A 20395-nucleotide genomic window follows, 5' to 3' on the forward strand; every position below is an offset into this window, starting at 1 on the left:
TCATCTTACCGTTTTCACGAGGAAGGGTCAAAAGTAAGCCCAGGGAAAGGAACGTGATTGGTCAAAAGTAAGCCCAGGGAAAGGAACGTGATTGGCTAATGTGGGCTTACTTTGGGCTTACTTTGGCTCGACTAGCACGATGCAGTAAGCGCAAGCGAGAGGTAGCGGGATCGATGCCCGCATCCTCCAGCCTGCATTTTAGGAGGGAGGGTGTAGCTGGATGGATGAGGATGGATGGATAATGTAGTGGACTCCCACCCAGCAGATCAAGTCCCAGAGGTTACAGCATCATTTATTAGCTGAGTTTCCCCTCAGGGAAGCTGCTGTTTACAAGCTGTTTACAGAGAGAAGCAAGAAAACAACAGTCAGCATCATCTTCCATAAAAACACATGACAATAACATGTGAGACAGAGAGTTTATGATCAGTGCTCCCCCTGCTGGTTAGGACATATGATGACAAGTACCAGTCAAAAGTCACTCAGTGGTTTGTCTTTGTTTTTATGACTTTCTACATTGTAGATTCATCCGGAAGACATCAGAGCTATGAAGGAACACATGTGGAATGATGTAGTGAACAAACAGTGTTAAACCAAGCAGAATATGTTTGATGTTTGACATTCTTCCAAGCAGCCAGCTTTTGCTTTGATGACAGCTTCGCACACTCTTTGCATTCTCTCAATCTGAACTGAACCACCAATGCTGTGCAATGCTGACATCTAGTGGTGGAATCGCAGGCTGCAGCCTCCTCATTCCAAAATCAATCCCTCCTCCACATAAAGTCAGAAGTTCTAAATGTGAGTCATTAAATGAGAGGTTCCAGCAGAAACGTCCAAACATCTGAAGAGAAGCTGAGAAGCCTGAGATACAGGGGCTGCAAGCTGAGCTTCAACTGTTCCTGTTTAGACAATAAGAACAGATCATCACTATCTTTTAAAATGTTCTGATCAAATCACATTAGTTTGTATATTTATATTACACACAGAGCTGTTGTTTCAGTCACATTCATTTGTTATGTGTACAGTGGGTGCAGGAAGTATTCAGACCCCCTTAAATGTTTCACTTTGTTATATTGCAGCCATTTGCTAAAATCATTGAAGTTCATTTTTCCTCATTAATGTCCACACAGCTCCCCATACTGACAGAAACACACAGAGCTGTTGACATGTTTGCAGATGTATTAAAAAGACAAAGTGAAATATGACATGGTCCTAAGTATCAGAGCCTTTGCTGTGACTCTCATATACTGAACTCAGGTGCGTCCATTTCTTCTGATCGTCCTTCAGATGGTTCTAACCTTCATCTGAGTCCAGCTGTCTTTGATGATACTGATTGGACCTGATGAGGACAGACACACACCTGTCTGTATAAGACCTTACAGCTCACAGTGCAGGTCACATACTGGGTGATGACGTCCTCCTGCAGGTGTTACTGTGGAACAACTGCTCTGGATTGGGATGAGTCTGAATAGAACTTTGTTAGCTTTGTAAAGCTGTGTGGTAGTTAGAGAGGAACTGAAAAGAGTCAACAACAAGGAGTTGGTCTCCAATGGAATAAAGTTAACTAGCAGATTTTGATATGGGATAACCAGGCCTAACCGATGACCGATCCATCCCTGGGTCCAGACACAGATTAAAATCTCCCCCCATAATGAGCAGGTGTGAATTTAAACAAGGGATCAATTTAATGATGCTGGAGAAAAACTGTGGGTCATCAAAATTTGGAGCATATATATATATATTAGCTAAAATAACTTTGAGATTAAAGAGTTTGCCAGTCACAGTAACATAACGGCCATTTGAGTCGGCTAGTGTTGTAGAAGGCGTGAAAGAAACATCCTTATGTATCAATATTGCAACACCCCGAGCTTTCCCTTGAAAGTTTGAGTGAAATAGCTGACCCACCCACCCACATTTAAGATGAGCATTATCCAAACTCCTGAGATGTGTTTCTTGGATAAAAGCAATTCCTGCACCCACATGTTTCAGATGAGTAACTTTTTCCTCTTAACAGGAAAAATAAGTCTGTCAAATATAAAGTTCTAGGACAGAAATAGTAAGCCCAAATTAAATCTGTCTTCAGCCCTGAAGGTCAGCAATGAGGAGCAGATCTTGTCAGGATCTTCAAAGGTGTTGATGAGATTGTCCCAATCAGTGTGTGGAACACTCATCTGTTGGAAACAGTTTTTTTTATTTTATTTTTTTATTTTAGATACTGTATTAATCCCAGAGGGAAATTCTTCTTCTGCCAAGCTGCCACTTTCCTGAGGCTTTTGAAGGAGCTCCTCTGTAGAGAGCTCCAACTCGAATTTGAGCGCGAACTGGTGAGGGCGATTAAGACCTCTGCTGCATAAGGAACGCGCTTGTGTGAGCCGTTATTGGTCACATGGTCATTGGTCACATCATTGTGATTCAACCCTTTAATATTTAGCATTTTTGAAATTGGGCTTTTTACTGTAAAATTTTAATAGGTTCTGTAGCTGGGTTCAGCTTAAATATTAGTAATGTGTGATACCACTGATTTTCTTTATTTTATTTTTGTGTGACTAAATTTTGTCCAACTGCATCACCTACATTTTGGAAATTAGGATTAATATTGGAAATTTGGGATTAAAAATAAGAGTGTGAACAAACTAAATTTCCCAGTTCTGGTGCACAAACCATACAGTCCCCCAACTGTCACTGACAGCTTCACCTTGTCATTGTACCCCTGTTTGTGGAACAAATGGTACAGATGTCGACCATTGATCATTTTGGATCTTAAATGTACCATTTTGACACAAAAGGGTACATTTAAGTACCATGGGGATCAGCTTGGAACCTGTGAGGGTAAATCATCAGCAGTTGTACCTTAGGGAACAAAAATGGACCTCAGTTGTACCCTTTTTTCTGACAGTGTACAGGCAGACCAGAAACCCTCTCACCAAGGAAATCAAGGTGGCAAAAAGGGGAATACTCAGAAGAGTTGAAAAACAGCTTTTCTGCTAACGACCATGCATCAGTGTGGAGATCACAAACCACAGGAGACGACCTCCCCCACTGCTGACGACCTCAAGACTTTCTACTGCAGGTTTGAGAGGGACCACTTCACACCCCTAACCTGTACCACAATGACCCCACTCGGCAGCACCCCTATCAGGGACCACCATCCCATCACAACCACCAACACAACGAACCCTGCAGCATCTCCATCATAATGACCACCAGAACGACTCCACTCAGCAGCAGCAACCCCAACAGCCCCACAGCCATCAGTGCCTCCTCAGTGGTTTCTATGGTAACCAAACAGAATCCCATTTAAAAGGTTACAATTCCACCACTGTTGACCAATGAATATACAAAACCATAATTCATTCACTGAAGTGAGAACAGGAAGGCCTTTCTGTGATCTGAATTTGATCTGAATCACAGTGAAATGATGATCTGCTATGTCAAAACATCCTCACATGATATAATTACATAGATAAATCAGCAAAACACTGCAAAAAGATCATCAAGAACAAAGAACAGGGGGTCAAAAGGAACAAACTCAGCAGAGGCTGCAGGAGGACTTCTCTGGCCTCCAGAGCTCAGCTCTGGTCCTCTGGTTCCAGCCTTGGTCCTCCACTCACTGTGATCCTTTGTTGTACCAGGTGTAGTTTTGGTGGCTACACATGTGTTCAGAAACTGTTCTGTTGTAGCAGCTGAGCTTTACTCCAATCCACTGTCACCACAAACACTTCCCCCTCTCTGTTCTTCTTCTTCCTCTGCCTCTTCTTCTTCTTCTGTGGTGTTTTCTGGCAGCTGACATCCACACAGTGACATTTCTGCCTCCTCCTGTCTTCAGTCAGACTGTTTCTCTCACAGTCTGTAGAGAGAAGCTGACATTGTTGCACTGATTAACCTCAACCACACACACCTGTGTGAGCCGCACCATCATTCTAACAGTTCCATTGTTACACTGAGTGACAGCAAAGCAGTGAGCCCCCTGCTGGTGATCAGCTGCATGTACCAGAAGCAGACAGAGATTTCTGATATGATGTTAAAGGTGTCACAGAGGAGGATCCGACTGTCTGACCTCTGATTCTTCTGTCAGCATCAGACACATCACAGTTTGATCAGTTTTCAGATCACACACAGCAGCATCAGTAACACTGAGCAGACATTACACACTCCATCAAACACACACACACACTGCTCACTTATAACAGGGATAATAAGTAAAGTTCTTTACAATAAATTCACATTCACATGTTATTATCACTTCACACATGGCACAGTATATATGGCAGAGAGTTAAAGGTGGAATATGTAGTCAGAGTAATACCAAATATTGACACTAGGTGGCAGCACTTCAGCCTCCACCCACTGCTGCACTACCAGCACCACTCTCAGTGCTTTTTGTTTCCATTGACTGTACAACATGATTCAATCCATGTTATTTATATGACAAACTATGTGTAGTGTTTCTATGTGTGTAGCTGACATGTTGCTCAGCTTCCATTGGACACATATACTAGATGGAAGCTGCAGCAGGATTGGCTGATGACTGATCACAGGTGTGAACAATCAGCCGGTGACGAGTGGAGCAGGAGCAGCTGCCCATGCTGCAGAGACACAAACAGCAGCAGCACTCTGTGACCCATGTCCACTCTGTGTGTCCTCCAGACAGTCTTAAGATTAAGATTAAGAAACCTTTATTAGAACCACAATGGGGAAATTGCATTTTTGCAACAGCAGGTACAGACAGCAAAGGATAAGTTAAGAAAAGATATATATGATAAAATAAACTACCAATAAAATATAGAATAGAATCATCAACAGTTTACATATGAACAGTTATTGCACAGGTGAGTGGAGGGAGAAGTGGTCTGTAAGAAAACTGTACATAGTGCATCAGAAACTAAATAAATAATGTGTTGTACACTGTGGTGTGTGAATATTGCACCTATCAGAAGTGGTTATTATACAGTCTGACAGCAGCAGAGGTTGTGTGTAATGACGCGGCTCACCAGCAGAGGGCGTGTGACGGAGCAACAAGCAGAAACTACAGAGGAAAAGAGACACAACAAAGATCAGAACAGACACACTCAGCTCTTCTCTCTGAGACCATGATGATACCGTCACATATCATCACTGCACATGTTTTTGGCTGCACGTCTGGAAATGAGAGGAGACAGAACATTATCATACATGTTGCATAAGTAAAGTCACATGACATGCACCACTGTAAATAAAGGAAATCACATATTTTTAAGACACTTAGAGCACAGAGCCCAAGAAATAATATAATCTAAAGCTCACAAGACACAAGACGAACAGAACAGAACAGAACAAATACTTTATTTATCCCAAACTGGGAAATGTTTTCTATTGCAGCAGCAATGTACAGGGTCAGTATCATCCTATCTGCTGGTAAAAGTCTTTCTCCCCGTCGGGGAATCGAACCCCGGTTTCCGCGTGACAGGCGGAGATACTATCCACTATACTAACGAGGAATGCTGACAACCACCATCTGTCATAGCAGCAGCCACCTGGTGCGGTCATGTGTCAGCTGGGGTGTGACGGAGTGGCTACGTCAGTAACTGTGGGCAGACTGCAGGTGTGTGTGCACCCAGACACACACAGGTCCCAGCTGAGAGCAGCCGGACCTTCCTGTCCTCCTGTCCATCGCTGTCCAAGGTGAACCGACACCACCAGACCACAGGGCCATTATTTATTTAGCAGGAAAGAAGAAGATGCTCTGCAGCATTCAGGTGTGTTAACACAGTGCAGAGAGAGGAAGACATGAACAATGGTGTCAGAGCAGCAGCTGTTGCTGCATCAACCTGGAAATCAAACTGTTTATATATATGCACAAACTGTACGTTCATACGTCACATGACATGCACACTGTAAATAAAAAGGAAACCACATATTTTAAGACTCTTAGAACACAGACAGAAGTATGAATTATATATGGTTACAATCAAAAATAATTGAATGCAAATAAATTATTTTGTGGAATTTAAATTAAAACCTAAAAACACCAGAATCAGCAAATAACATGTTTGCATTACAGTGGTCCCTCCTAGAGAAGAGAGTAGAAAAGTGTGATGGATTGATTTTACCTGATTCTTGGAATCTGTCAAATAGAATTTGTGGGTTTTGTGGGGAAAATTGTGCTTCATGTGAACTGATAAGAGAAGATTTGCCTGAACGGTTGATCTGTGGCCTGCGGCTCGCTTGGCCTGGTCCTGATCGATTGCTCATGCCTGCAGAGGCAGGAAAGGGGAGCTCACAGGTGATTCTTCATTCTGCATAAAGCTGCCAGACAGGAAGAATCGCATGTCAGTGTTATTATTGACAGCTCTTCCCTTTTCAGGTAAAGAAACTCTTGTAACTGTGGCCTTATATGATTAAACACTTTTGTTAGTTCTGTTAGTATCTTAAGTGACTGCAGACAGTGTTGTTAGATTTGTTTATGTTTTACAAGTGTTCACAAAGCGAGAGAAACGTGTAATAGCATGTTGCTAACTTTCATTCAATTTCATGTTGTCTGTGTTACCTTAAAGCTAGACTCATAACCAGAGAGTAAGTACGCTTATATGAAGTTATGAGGTTAAGTTGGTTACATGTGTGACTGTGAAATGAAAATGCATTTGTTTATTTCTGAATGGAATGTTATTCTATTTATATTAGTGCAGCATTTTCAGCTAAACCTTTATTTTACTGATTTGAACACATTATTTTGAAGACTAACCTGTTTAAGACAGATGAAGATAAAACCGAACATGTGTATATGTACATTTCATGTACTTCCAGCACTTGTACCTCTGTACATAATTATTTTTGCTGAATTCTGCATAAAGCTGCCAGACAGGAAGAATCGCGTGTCAGTGTTATTATTGACAGCTCTATTTAATTTAATATTTTTTATTTTAATTTTAATCTTTGTCTAATTTAAGACAAATTCATAGTGTTGTGTTTAGCTTTATAGAAAAGGTAAATAAAGGTAATAAGTATGTAAGTATGTATTCTTTATGTGTATAGGACCACAAAGTTGAAGCCCATGCGGAAGTGTCAAAACTTGTAATTCACGCCGCAACTGCTGGGGGCTGGCTCCAAAAGCGAGTCATTTCCCATAGACTCCCATGTAAAAATGGCCGACTTCACAGCAGAAAAAACATGTTTACAGCCTGGTACAAAAAAAACCACTCTGGTCTCAGATGATAGGTTCTCTTCTAGTGTCAATTGTAGGGGGGGTGAATTTTTTTACAACTCACTCGTTTCAATGGTATTTTGACTTAAAATTACACATAATTATGGGCGTTGCCGCTTTGAGTGACAGACAGTTGACGTATCACAACGTGAGTTTCCTGCTTCCACGATCGCCCGCCCCCCTAAACCCCGCTCGTGCTCCCCCTTTTTGTCCATATTTGGAGTTTTGGCGGACATGACGCTGCCAACATGGCGGCGGTCATCAACGTCCTGGAACCTCCCACCGAGCTCTTCAGAAACAAACGGGTGATGTCACGGAAGCTCTGTCCATAGTTTTTACTGTCAATGGTCTGCACACACAGGAAGTTCATCCTTAATGATTGCTCTCTGTTTCAGTTAACCTGTGCGCACAGAATTAGTCTCTGAAACAACATGTAGAGCCCGGATGGCGCTACCTGGCTCACGACAGTCTGTCCAATTCCAATCTCCTCGGCCTATCGCGTACGCCGCCGTCCAATGTAAGATTGGATTTCATCCAATCGCGCGGCGCGACGACGCTCGACAGCGCCAATGGCGGCGCGCATTTCCATTCTACATTGGATGACGTAGCGAGTCCATAGCAACCGCTTCCAGTCAGTCGGTCGTCTACGACGAAGGATTCGACGCGTCTAAAAAGTAAGTAAATACTGCAAACGTGCGGTTTACAACAGCGTCTTGTATCGTTATAACGTGATAAGACGCTGTCACGTTGTAAAACAGCGGCTCATCCCGTTATAGCATGACAGGACGCGATGAGCCGCTAGCTTGTTATAACGTGATAAGATCACGTTATAGTGACATAAAGAAAACATAATTCAGTTCAGCGCTTCCGTACATTATTTGAAAACCAGGAGCAGGTGTTCTTTATATTACACGATCGCTGTGGACGCGTATGTATTCGCATATTAACTGTTTATTTAGTGCAGCGGCGTCACAGCGCGTTGTTCATTATTGCATGCTCAGCGTTTTTTATTGTTGTCAGTGTCTTTAGATGAGCAATAACCACACGGCTATGGGAGAAGATGAGTGGATGAGCAGGCTGCCAGCTCAGGTGTTTGCCCTGCTGGAGGCTGCAGGCCAGCTCCTAGGCAGCAGAGGTGGCATGACCTCTATGAGAAGGTAAAGTGTTAGCCTGTTACTTACTATGGACATTATTATATAGCATCATGCAGTTTAATGAGTGACAGTTGCTTCAATACACACAGATAACATCAAATGCTGTGTCTGTTACATCATGTAATGTTGCTTTACCAGCCTGCCACTCAGTGTCCTGCTCCTCTCCTGTTCACTAAATCTCCCTTTGGTGGGGTGCACTCTGCTGCATTAAAGCCTAGCTTGGTGGCTAGGAGGACCACCAGTCCTCATCCTCTGTGAGGAGGAGGCTACCACCACCTCCATGCCACAGCCTGGTGTATCCTCAGCATCTGGGTATGTCAAAGCACATTTATTTGTAGTAACATTAGTTGCTATTAAGAAATATTATTGTGTGATTTGTGCTTTCTGGGTTCTTATATTTCTCATCTCTGTTTCCCCCCCAGGCTGTGGTTGATGCTGGTGTGCCAGGCATAGACAGAGTTGACAGCTTGGCAGAGTATCTGGTGGAGCTGAGGAAGCAGTCCTCTCTAGCCCTCACCAGTCAGCAGGTCAGATGTTTGTGTGTGCTTCTGTGCCTGTCATACATGTCCACGCTTATATTTTCTTTTCTCATGTGCCTGTGTTGTCATTCTGCTCTCTCTCAGGTCAGCACCATTGTTGTGTCGTGGCAGAACCTTCTGGACTACGGCAAGCAAAGGGTGGTGTTTGCTGCCAGGCACCAGAGCAGGCTGAATACAGGCAGGTTTAGGTCGCCAGAGAAGAGGCAGGACTTTACACCCGGGGTGGAGAGCGACAAGCGCTCACCACTACTGCACCACTGGCTCACTGGCCAGATTGCTGTCGTCTAGTGGAAATGATCTTCATTAGGCTCTGTGCTATCCACCGTAGTCCCAAGAAAAGGGGGACAAGCACATTTTCCAGATGGGACCACATCTTGGAGGATTACCGTAAAATAAGGCAGCTTATTCTGTGTAATGGGGCTGTCATGCAGCAGACTAGTATGCAGCTGGTGGACATTAACCACACTACTCTGGTGCAGTGGCACAACAAGAGGGTGAAGAGGCAGGACAGTATGGTACTGATGCAGGTGCTGGACCTCCCCAGTCGTGGCAGCTGACCCTCTGCCCCATGCAAATGTGCCCCCAGCATCTGCCCCAGCCTGTCCTTCTCCTGCCCCTGTGACTACTGCTGCTCCTGCACGTACACTGCAGCGTGAAGTACTGCACAACACGTGTAAGAAGTGTGGACAGTACAGAACAGCAGAAACTGGGCACAGCCAGTACAAGGGGACAGTCTACTGCCCGAAAGTAGAGACTGTCCCAAAAGAGCAGTGGCTGGACAACATAAAACAAAAAAAGTAATATGAGAGAGGCATAGATAACCCCTCGGACAAATACCCTCAGCACTGTGCCAGACCTATTTTTATAAATAATTGTTTTTGTTATAATTTATTACTCTGTAAAATGCTTGTGACAACTATAAATAAAGTTTGGTAAAGTGAGTAATGTATTGTTTTCTGTGTGTTTTTGTGTTGAGATTAGAGTCTGTTAAGTGCTGTGTACATGAGAAGTCTTTGCTTAATGCTGTTGTGTGGGCGTGTAGAGGGCGATGATGGATCTCACCACACACCACAAATGCAGACATAAAAATATCAATATATCAGTAACGTAAGGTTAATAATCGGCAAAATCGGTGTTAAAGTGATGTCCAGTTACACATTTTTTTAAATCAGTCCAAATCTAATGCATTAATATTTGGCGTTTGTGGGACTCGAACCGGGAACCTTGGGGTCGAAGCATAAATTAATATAAAAATGAAAAACAGGTTTAAAATCATTTATGTCCAAATAAAAATCATCTCTTCTTCTTCTTCTTCCCTTCTCTCACGTTTTTCTCATTTTTCTCCTCTTCTTCCTTCTTTTTCCTCATTTTTTCCTCATTTTTTCCTTCTTTTTCCCTCTTCCCCCTTCTTCCCCCTTCTTCCCCCCTTCTTTCCTTTCTTCCCCCCCCATGACAGACTATTGTTCCCCAGCTTTGGCGCAGTCGGTAGAGCATCAGACTTTTAATCTGAGGGTCCAGGGTTCAAGTCCCTGTTCAGGTGGAAAGCTTTGTACTCCTGTGACACAGTTCTAGGATGGCCATGTAGCAGCTCAACTTCACAAGAAGGAGACAGAGTTGGCTGTACCATCTATGTAGATGTTTTTTAGCAAGCACATAACAAACATCAATAAATGTACCCACATGCTGGGAACCACAGGCAGCATGTGGTCCTGACAGCACACAACAGAAAAACCACCATACGTACAAAATGGCCGCTTTAAATAGCTGCTGCCACACCTGGAGTCCTCTCCCATCCCCAGATAGGTGATCTCCTTCTCCCTCCATTACACTTACCCCACCATACACCTCACACCAAATACAACACATATGTACAATAAATACATGGAATTCCTTTTTATTAAAAGCTAAAAGCTGGTTTAAAACTCATAACTAAAATTGTCCTTCCCCCTGCACCTATTTCCTGAGTGGACTGGTCCGGAACCATAAATGCCTGCTTGTTCCAAGAGGGACTCTTTTGACTGTCACCCCTGGCCACAACAAAAGGTAAGAGCTCACACACCATCACACATTAACAATAAACAATCATTAAAAACCCACAATCCGATCATTGTATAGTTAATTCAGCATCTGTTTCTTGTGTCTTACAGATAATACCTACAGCTAGTGATGGGTTTTCAAGGCTTTGTTGAAGCTTCGACACCTGATTCAAGAAAAAGGTTCATTACTCGAGGCTTCAATGACACAGTGCTCGAGTAGGACATCTAGTGGTGAATAAAATGAATTGCGGTGTGTGTTATTGGTTCATGGATCGTTTGGCATTTGAATCTCCGTGCAGCCTCGTTCGACTACACTACATGGCTGACACAATAAAATACATTAAACTTTCACTTTCACTGCACGCAATTGTTACAAAGTTACATTTGAAGTGGATACATAATAATTAGGGCTAATCAAACATCATGATGAATCCGATTAAAATGTTTAACACAATTAAAGCTTTTGCGGCAGAGAACAAAGCTGGATGCTGGTGTAGGGGAATCATCGTCGGTTTGGGTGCGAGAGGGTCCGGGTTCAAAACTTATGATACGCGAATCAGCAAGATGTCCTCCACACACACACATGCCAGAGAAACGTGATCAATAACTTTTCTTCTACTAAAATGTATACAATGACAAATTGCGATTAACTGCGTTTAATGCTATGAAATTCTTAGATATAAATAATAAAAAATAAATGTGCATCGTTTGCATCCAAGTAATATATTTAACTCATATTTAAAGAATCTCAAACTGATAAATGTATCAATGTATCTAATATATTTCACTATCTAACTGATTGATCTATTACTATATATTGATATATAGTCATATCCCTGAACACACCCGGTCCCACCAAGCGATTACAACAATAAATAATTACTCCATGTTGCTGTGTTTTTATTTTATCAATCATCCCACTGCCACTACACAAACAAAAATCATGCTCCCTACATGGGTTAAAGGTGAACTAAAAAAAGATTAACTGTGCTAGCAACCACTGCTAACAGTAATGAAGAGGCCCTTCATTACGGGGGGACACCTTCTGTGGGTTGGTGGTGAAAAAAAGTACATTAGTATATTATGAAACATAATAATATGAAGTAGTTGAGATTTCCTGCAGATTTTAACAGGTTGTTAAACTATTTTAGCTACAGAAGTAAACACTTAATGACTATTTCAGAGACAGATTCAATAAACACTCATTGATTTTAAAACACGGTGACAGAAACTAATTCCAAGTGAAACAACAGTTTTGTCAAACACACTGGTGGCACTACACTAACAGATGATACAAAACCTCCATATCTGAGGCCTTCTCTCATTTACAGAGACAAAACACTGGCAAATCTCCCTCATGTCCACCTGATAGAGTTTCCCCGTCATCACTCACCTCAGCAAGCATACTTTTGAATTAACAACCAATATAAGTGAGCTTTAAATATATATATCATCAATGAAATAACATCAGCATGTTGATTTAACACAGTTCTCTTCATCTGAGTTTCAAAAAGTTGTTGGACCATGAACCAAACTCTGCTTAATGCAGATAATACAGAAACACTAAAAATACTAACTTACAAAAATGCATGTCTTTATTTTTATTTGCTTATAAAACTGCTGAATTCACAACAAACCTTGTGGATGTGTTTATAATGATGCCCTGCCTCATCTGCTGCATCAGTGTTTCCCTGTTCATATAATGCTCCACTGTGTCCTGACGGTCCATCACATGTGTTTTATTCTTGCTGATAAGAACAGGAGCAGGTGGCTGTGCACTGGCTCGGCGAGGCTGAAGCTAGCAGGCTAACAGGAGCTAACCTGGCCTTATTACAATATGGGTTAAAGCTGAAAACAACTCTAACTCTCCGTGTCTTTGTTAGAATCTCCTCATGTCCATTGTGTGTGGGGAGGGAGCAGAAAAGGCAACAACATGTCATCAGACAAATAAAACCGTCTACTGTAACTGACAGTAAACAGCAGCTTCCTCCCAACTTTTCTAAGTTTCTTTAACATCAACCTAACGTCACCTGGGGCCATGTGACAAACAGTCAGGCTTCAGCATGAGCTGGACTTTGTGGGATGACACTGACGTTACCTCCTCCAGCGTCGACCAGCACCGACGGTTCTCTTCACTGTGTTTTACGCTCGCCCGAAGAAACCACTGGCTTTGTTAGGTCTGTTACTATAGTAACGGTATTGCAGCGCTGTGGTAACCAGGAAAACTGGAGGATCCTCAACCGTTGGTAAATGGGACGGTCTGGCCTTCAAAGCACTTCCTGATTGTGGCGCGACGTCATAAATTTTGGTGGCAGTGTTTCCACCAACAGGAGACCAGCTGTTGAGGAAGATTTATTAAAGCTGCAGATTCACATGAGGTCAGAGATCAATTCAAAACAATAAACAATCAATCCCTGCATTATTGTAAACAAACACAACAGCTCTGTACACAATCAATTAAACTAACATTACAAATGTGCAAATATTGATCACTTGATAACTGATCTCCCAGCCATCATTACAATCAAACAATAATCCCGTCGTCTGTGAAAACGAAGCAGAACAGTGTGTTCAACAACTACAGGCTAAAGTCCACTTTGCACATTACACAGAGTGTAAGGCCACACAGGTTGGGAGGAAGAGGAGAGGTGTATGGACCAACACGTTTTCACTCGACCACCTTCAGGTCTGGTCCAGGGTCCTCTGGGCTGCTCAGAGAGCAGATCTCTAGACAGTTGTTGTTTTTGCTGCCCTCCTCTGGACAGACCAGACGGTGTGATTTGCGGTCGGCTTGTCTTTGTTGCCACACGTAAAGTGCAGCAATCATCAGGGCACAGATGCAGAGCACCAGCAGGAAGGAGACAGCCACCATGTGTGAACACATCCTGGAGGATGTTGAAGGGAAGCTGTTTGGGGGACTTTGCTTTGGCAAAGGACGTCCACTTCCTCTGCAGAGTCCTCTGTCCTCCCACATCGTCCTGTAATTGCACACACAGGCATCAGACTGTAGCATCAGATGACATCACATCCTGCTGTCACTTTTTATGTTACCTTGCAGACTTGAGACACACGGGAGATCTGCAGTTCGTCCAGGAAGTTAAACTCTTTCCCAATTTCACTAAAGAAGAAGTAGAGTTTCTTCTCGGCTTGGTCCAGAGACGAGCCGACAAACGATGGGTCTGAAATACAGGAAGTGATGAAAGGAAGTGTCATGTGGTCAGAATACAGAGAAAAGAGATGTGAGAGCATGTGATCAGCTGACTCAGCTGTGGACAGGATACATTTTCTTTACAGAACCAAACTGTCTCAATCAGTGTCAGTGAACAATGAACTGATGGTATCAGATGATAGATCTGATATCTGTAAGAAGACTAGTAGAACGTTCAGACTCAGAGGAAGTGAGTCACTGTTCTGTGGCTTGAAGTCAAAGATGTGACATGAGTGTTTCCATTGTTTCATATTTCTGTGTTGACGACCAAGTGATGAGGCCGCTCTCTCACACTGAGCTGAGACAAACTGTTACAAAAGTTCCGTCCCTCCCCTTTGTGCAGGTTAGCTAAGAACAGCTACCTGGCTGCTCCTATTTCACATCACACTTGGTTTGAGTGAAGGTGGAACAGAGCCGCTGTGTCCAGGAGTCTGATGGCGGCAGCTGGACTCAAGGATGGTGTTTTGAAGACGTTTCGTCCCCCGCGTCGCTTCTTCGGTCCTGCTGCTGTTCTGGTGTGGAATCTGAGTTTTTATGTGTTCAGGACCTCTGTGGGGGGATCTTGACTCACATGACTAAGATCCCTGTTGTTGGTTAATGGTCAGTTAAGGACCAGACACTGTGCAGGACTAGTTGACGGCCCCATTGTGTTAGGGTTTGGATGGGGTGAAAGCTGCTGGGCAGGTGTTGACAAAAGGACCGATTGTGTGATTTAAAGCTGACCCAGCAGAGTTGATTTACTCCTGGTCCTCTTTGAAGACCAAACCGCGTGAGACCTTTTCAGACCAGGTTTTGTTCAGATATCAGTGCTCTGCCTCACATAACTTTAGCAGAACTCAGATGAAGAATCAGGGCTGAAACAGCATTCTCAGTGATTTCTGCTCTCAACAGATCAATATTTTAATTCAGAATGATTGATCCTCTTTGGCATAACAATACAACAGCAGACAACTCACTGAGTACATTCTGGCAGCTGAAGACACATTAGACAGATGAAGACTGTAGAGACACAGAGACAGACAGGTGCTGCTGGTAAGGCTTTCAGTTAACTTCAGAGTCCAGCACAGATCCAGGAAGTGTGTCAGCTTCCACAAACTCACTGGCCACCTCAGCAAAGGTGGGGGAAGGTCCTTCTAACTGAAAAGGCTCAGAGAAAAAGAAAACATCTAAAACATCTCACTTTCAATAACGTCTATTCATTTCAGCAGCTCAACTTCTCCCATTCATTCTAAAATCAAAACTTCAGACTAAAGATTTTTCACCTTTCAGCCTGAACCATAGAAATAATAATCTGATTACAATCTGATGAAGACTCAGTCTGTAAAGTAATCTGATTACGATCTGAAGGACTTTGTGGGCAGCTCTCTGTGAGTCATCACATGACTCCATCTGTGAGCAAGGCACTGACCCGAGGCGTAGCTCCAGGCTTTGAAGTGACATGATCAGTGCTGAGGGGCTGCTTAGCAAGGCACCATTGTTTACAGAGCAGCGTTGAGGAGGATTAAATCCAATGACCAAGCATCATCTTCATCTTCATGGCCTCCATCTTAGGCGCTAGACGGTGGAATGGGAGGAAGAGGAGGCCGTCTGCAGAGACACACAGTTACAGTTTGAGCTTTAAAACGTCTTTCTCTCCTGGTCTGGAATGAACCACTGTACCTGTTAGGAGAGGCAGCTGGTGCAACACTTCTGTGCCGCTGGGGTTTGATGTCGGAGGCGTAGTCGGGGGGCTGTAGGAGGTCGGGGTAGCAGGCCGGGGGAGGCTTCTTGGGCAGCACCGGTCTGAGTGGAACCTGATACCTGAAGAATTTATATGTTTACGCTATATCTAAAGTGGAATCTTCATCAAATGTCATCAACCATGATTAGTCGTTCAAATAGCTGATTAGTTTTGTTGATTGATTAAATGGGTCGAACTAACCCTGAGAATTTGTAGTTCAGGGAATGTTATCAGAATCTACATAAATCCAGGACCTGACGCTCACCTGTGTCCCTGACCAATCAGCTTACACCAGATTTCAGGTGAGTTCAATAATCACAGTGATCAACCACCTGATCACATTACACTGATCAATCAAGCGGCTTCTCTACTCAGCACTATCAGAGGCTGCAGCCAGAGGCAGGTCGTACCTGTCCAGTTGTGCAGGGGTCAGGGGGGAGTGGCTTGTTGGGTGGAGCTGGTTGACTCGCTAGCAGCTGAGAGGTTAGTGATGAAGAAGAGCAGAAGAGGAAGAGTAGAGCCTTAGCAATGGGATGCTGTGTACTGAGCTATATTGTGAAATTCTGTTAAGTGATCACAGCATGCAGACAGAAGTGTGACGCCCCCTACTGTACGAACAGAAGATGTCCTATGACTTTTACAGTACTTTTATATTCCACATCATATTTAATGCTGTTTCTCCTCCAACCAGCAGGTGGAGCTGCAGCCTGATCTGATCTGTACATGAACTGCAGACAAACACTCAACAAAGAAAACCGCCGGGGGTGGGGGGGTCGGGGGGCAGTGATGACCAGGAAAGAGAGTGACATCACAGAATTCTCCATCTTTACTGATCTGCCACAGGCCAGTGCTGTAGCTCTCAGTCTGCCCTGATGGTGGCAGTGTGTAGATAGAGAGGACTTCATAAATGATACACTATTACCTAACTATTCTAATAATCACACATTAACACGGAAACAGCACATGGACACCGGCAGGCAAGGTTACCTGTGGCTGAGGTTTTAGAGCGGGATCAGGGGGGAGTGGCTTAGTGGGAGGAGCAGGTCTGTCATGAACCTGACAGGAGAGAAAACAGGAAGCAGAGACAGAGTGACAGAGCTGCACAGAGGTCAAAGGTCAAACAGGCAAGGTTGCCTGTAGCATGTGATCCAATCACAGCTGTGCCATGTGATGTGGTCACCTCACACGCTAATCCCAGGTGTGAACAGTCACTGACTCTACATGGACCTCAGACCAGGACCTGCAAGTCCAGCTGTACCTGGGAGGATGAAGAGGAAGATGACAAGCAGAGCAACATGGACAGGATCCGACTCTGAACACACAGAGAGAGAGAAGGTGACGGGTTAGTCACAGTCTGTCAGGAGGTCAGAGTGTGCGTGTGTCTGTGTGTCGGTGAGTGTGTGTGTGTCAGTGAGCAGTCAGCGTGTGCGTGTGTCTGCAGTCAGAGTGCAGTCAGAGTGTGTGTGTGTGTGCAGTCAGAGAGCAGTCAGAGTGTGTGTGTGTGTGTGTGCGCAGTGTGGAATTATATAAGGTTACCTATGCACTGACATGATACAGAGCACATATTTACTCGTATGTATGCTTTCACTCAGAGAAAAAGGGAGGTTTTCACACTCTTTCACACAAACACATCCTCCGTTACAGGGAGTTCGGGAGGATGTTATCATTCCTGGAACCCTTTTGATGCGGTGAAGGCGAAGCACTGGGAGGCATCGGACGTAAGATAAATCATCCAACATAGGAGGGATACAGAGTGTTTCACAGTCATAAATATGTTAGACCAATTATTATAATTGGTAGGTGGGAATAACAGGGCAACATGTCCCAATATGGTAATACCAACGAAGGTCTTGAAAAACTGTTGATCTATTATGCAAATAGATTATGCAAATGTACCTCCACGAGCCTGTGTCCAGGGAGGGGCAGAACACTTATGGAGGGGAGTGAAGCAGACTGAAAGGCCTGTGTTCACTGTGTGTTCTCCCTTTGCAAAGGCGAAACTACAAACCCAGGGTATTGTCTTTCACTCAATGTTCTGAATACAGAAGACGGAGTCTGACAATCCGGGGTGACCAGGGAAGGTCACGACAGCAGTCAGAGTGTGTGTGTGCGCAGTCAGAGTGTGTGTACGCGCGTGTGCAGTCGGAGTGTGCGCGCGTGCGTGTCTGCAGTCGGAGAGCAGTCAGAGTGTGTGTGTGTGTGCGCAGTCAGAGTGTGTGTGTAGTCAGAGTGTGTGGGTAGTCAGAGTGTGTGTGTGTGTGTGTGCAGTCAGAGTGTATGTGTGCGTCTGCAGTCAGAGAGCAGTCAGAGTGTGTGTGTGCAGTCGGAGTGCAGTCAGTGTGTGTGTGTGCGTGCAGTCGGGAGTGCAGTCAGTGTGTGTGTGCAGTCAGGAGTGCAGTCAGAGTGTGTGTGCAGTCGGAGTGCAGTCAGAGTGTGTGTGTGTGTGTGCAGTCAGAGTGTGTGTGTGTAGTCAGAGTGTGTGTGTGTGTGTGTGCAGTCAGAGTGTGTGTGTGTAGTCAGAGTGTGTGTGTGTGTGTGTGCAGTCAGAGTGTGTGTGTGCGTCTGCAGTCAGAGAGCAGTCAGAGTGTGTGTGTGCAGTCGGGAGTGCAGTCAGTGTGTGTGTGCGTGCAGTCGGGAGTGTGTGTGTGCAGTCAGAGAGCAGTCGGGAGTGCGTGCGTGCGTGTGTGTGCGAGCAGTCGGAGTGTGCGCGTGTGCGTGTCTGCAGTCAGAGTGTGCGCGTGTGCGTGTCTGCAGTCAGAGTGTGCGCGTGTGCGTGTCTGCAGTCAGAGTGTGTGTGTGTGTGTGTGTGTGTGTGTGTGTGCAGTCAGAATAGTATTTTCTGCTGATCTTTATAAATAATAAACTGTACATTTTCATAATGCCCACTGGTAAATAGTTAGAAATGTTCAAACTGTGTCTCTCTCTCTCCAAAATGCCAACAGGCAGAATGACCGTTTGATATAATAACCACAATATTGCTCCTCACGTGAACTATACTTTATACTATGGTGGAGCATTTGTATATTACTACAGGTTTCATAGTTTTTTTATGTTATTTGTTTTATATGATTTTTTTCCATACTTTTTGATGCCACTTGGTGAGAATTAATTACTCTGATTACTCTTATTACTTACTCTGTACTGAACACTATTTACTTTGATGACAGCAAGGGAGAATATTTTTTTCCAACAGACTAATAATTCAAAAGTAACATTGTCTGATGTAAAATATTTGCATGAAACACAAACGGCTCTCTGCATCTCAGAGCAAAAATCTCTTTCTATAGTATAAATCAGATCACTTAACTGTGTAAACTTTATAACAGTCCTGTGATCCTATGATGAATAAGTATGAATGCATGCACAGCTAGATGTTCAGTCACTTTCACTACCGCTCTCTGAATTCACATAGCAGTTGTCCTCTCCTGTGTTCCCTATAAACCACAAAACCACAAGAGGGCGAATCATTCTCACTGAAAGTAGGTATTATCACAAAAATTAAGTCAGTCTCCAGCAGCTTACCGTTTGGTGTTTCTTCCTCGTCGTCAAGGTGATCCATGTCGTGACTCACAAAAATATTCTAGAAAGATAAATCACCTTTGAAATCAATCAAAAGATGATGTGGAAAAATTCTATATTTCTGCTGTAGACTGAACACAAGTTGAGTACCTTAGTCCTGACAAGTCTTTCCCAGTGTCCCTGCTGCTGTTTGACTAGTTTGAGAACGGGTTGGTTGGACTTCATTTCCCAGCAGCACTGTTCAGCAACAATATTCTGGTAAAGCTCCAGGTCGGCTCTGTACTGACGACCATTCACTCTGCCACTGCAGAACAAAAAGAGGGCATCAACACACTCCAAGTTTCCTCCATACCAGGTCACTTGTTTGCAATTCTGAAGCATTTAAGGCAATTTACGATTTCAATTTGCAAAAACACAAAAGGGAACATTAATATTCTACATTGTTTCATGATCATCTCTCAAACTCTATAATCTCCCCCTATATCCCTCCTCATTCTTTGTCAGGGTGAACCAATAAACCACTATAATTCCTTGGAAGCTTCCCACAGGTGAGCAACCACAAGGAATCATGTATACTGACAGTCAAGAAATGCACCAACAACCAAGTTACATATTTGCTGCTGATAGAAGGTCTTAGGAATCAGATGGGCAAGCTTTATTCTACTGTTATGTAATGTATACAATGAAAATCTGACACAAATGAGGGCGGGTATATTGAGTCTGTGCAAACAAAGAAGTTTGTTCCCTGACATGAATGAATGTAACTGCAGCAGAGTAAAGATATCTTTGCTAAATTAGTATAACGTTAGGCCAATCAAATTTCATGATAATGTAATCACAAATTAAATGTAGATTTCCTTTAAATCCAATTATGAGACAGCTGTATTATTCAGAAACAACAGAATACAGAACAATCACAGTAGCACCAAAGGAAAGTGACTGAATGAGATGCCCTTTACATTAAACTGTAACCCGGAACTGTGTGACACCGTTTGTTTGTCTAATTTACAGACTGGCATGCCGAACATGTACCCACTACCAC

General features: G+C 43.6%; 1 long non-coding RNA gene across 1 annotated transcript; it reads right to left on the reverse strand.

Moving 5' to 3' along the window:
- Positions 1-17066: 17066 nt before the first annotated feature.
- Positions 17067-19563, reverse strand: LOC114429750 (uncharacterized). The gene is made up of 3 exons (XR_003669914.1): positions 19504-19563; positions 19357-19414; positions 17067-17146 (listed from the first exon to the last, which is right to left on the reverse strand). It is a non-coding gene; the product is annotated as an uncharacterized LOC114429750 (long non-coding RNA).
- Between the last annotated feature and the right edge of the window lie 832 nt (positions 19564-20395).

Source organism: Parambassis ranga, unplaced genomic scaffold, assembly GCF_900634625.1.
Source record: "Parambassis ranga unplaced genomic scaffold, fParRan2.1 scaffold_21_arrow_ctg1, whole genome shotgun sequence".
NCBI lineage: Eukaryota > Metazoa > Chordata > Actinopteri > Ambassidae > Parambassis > Parambassis ranga.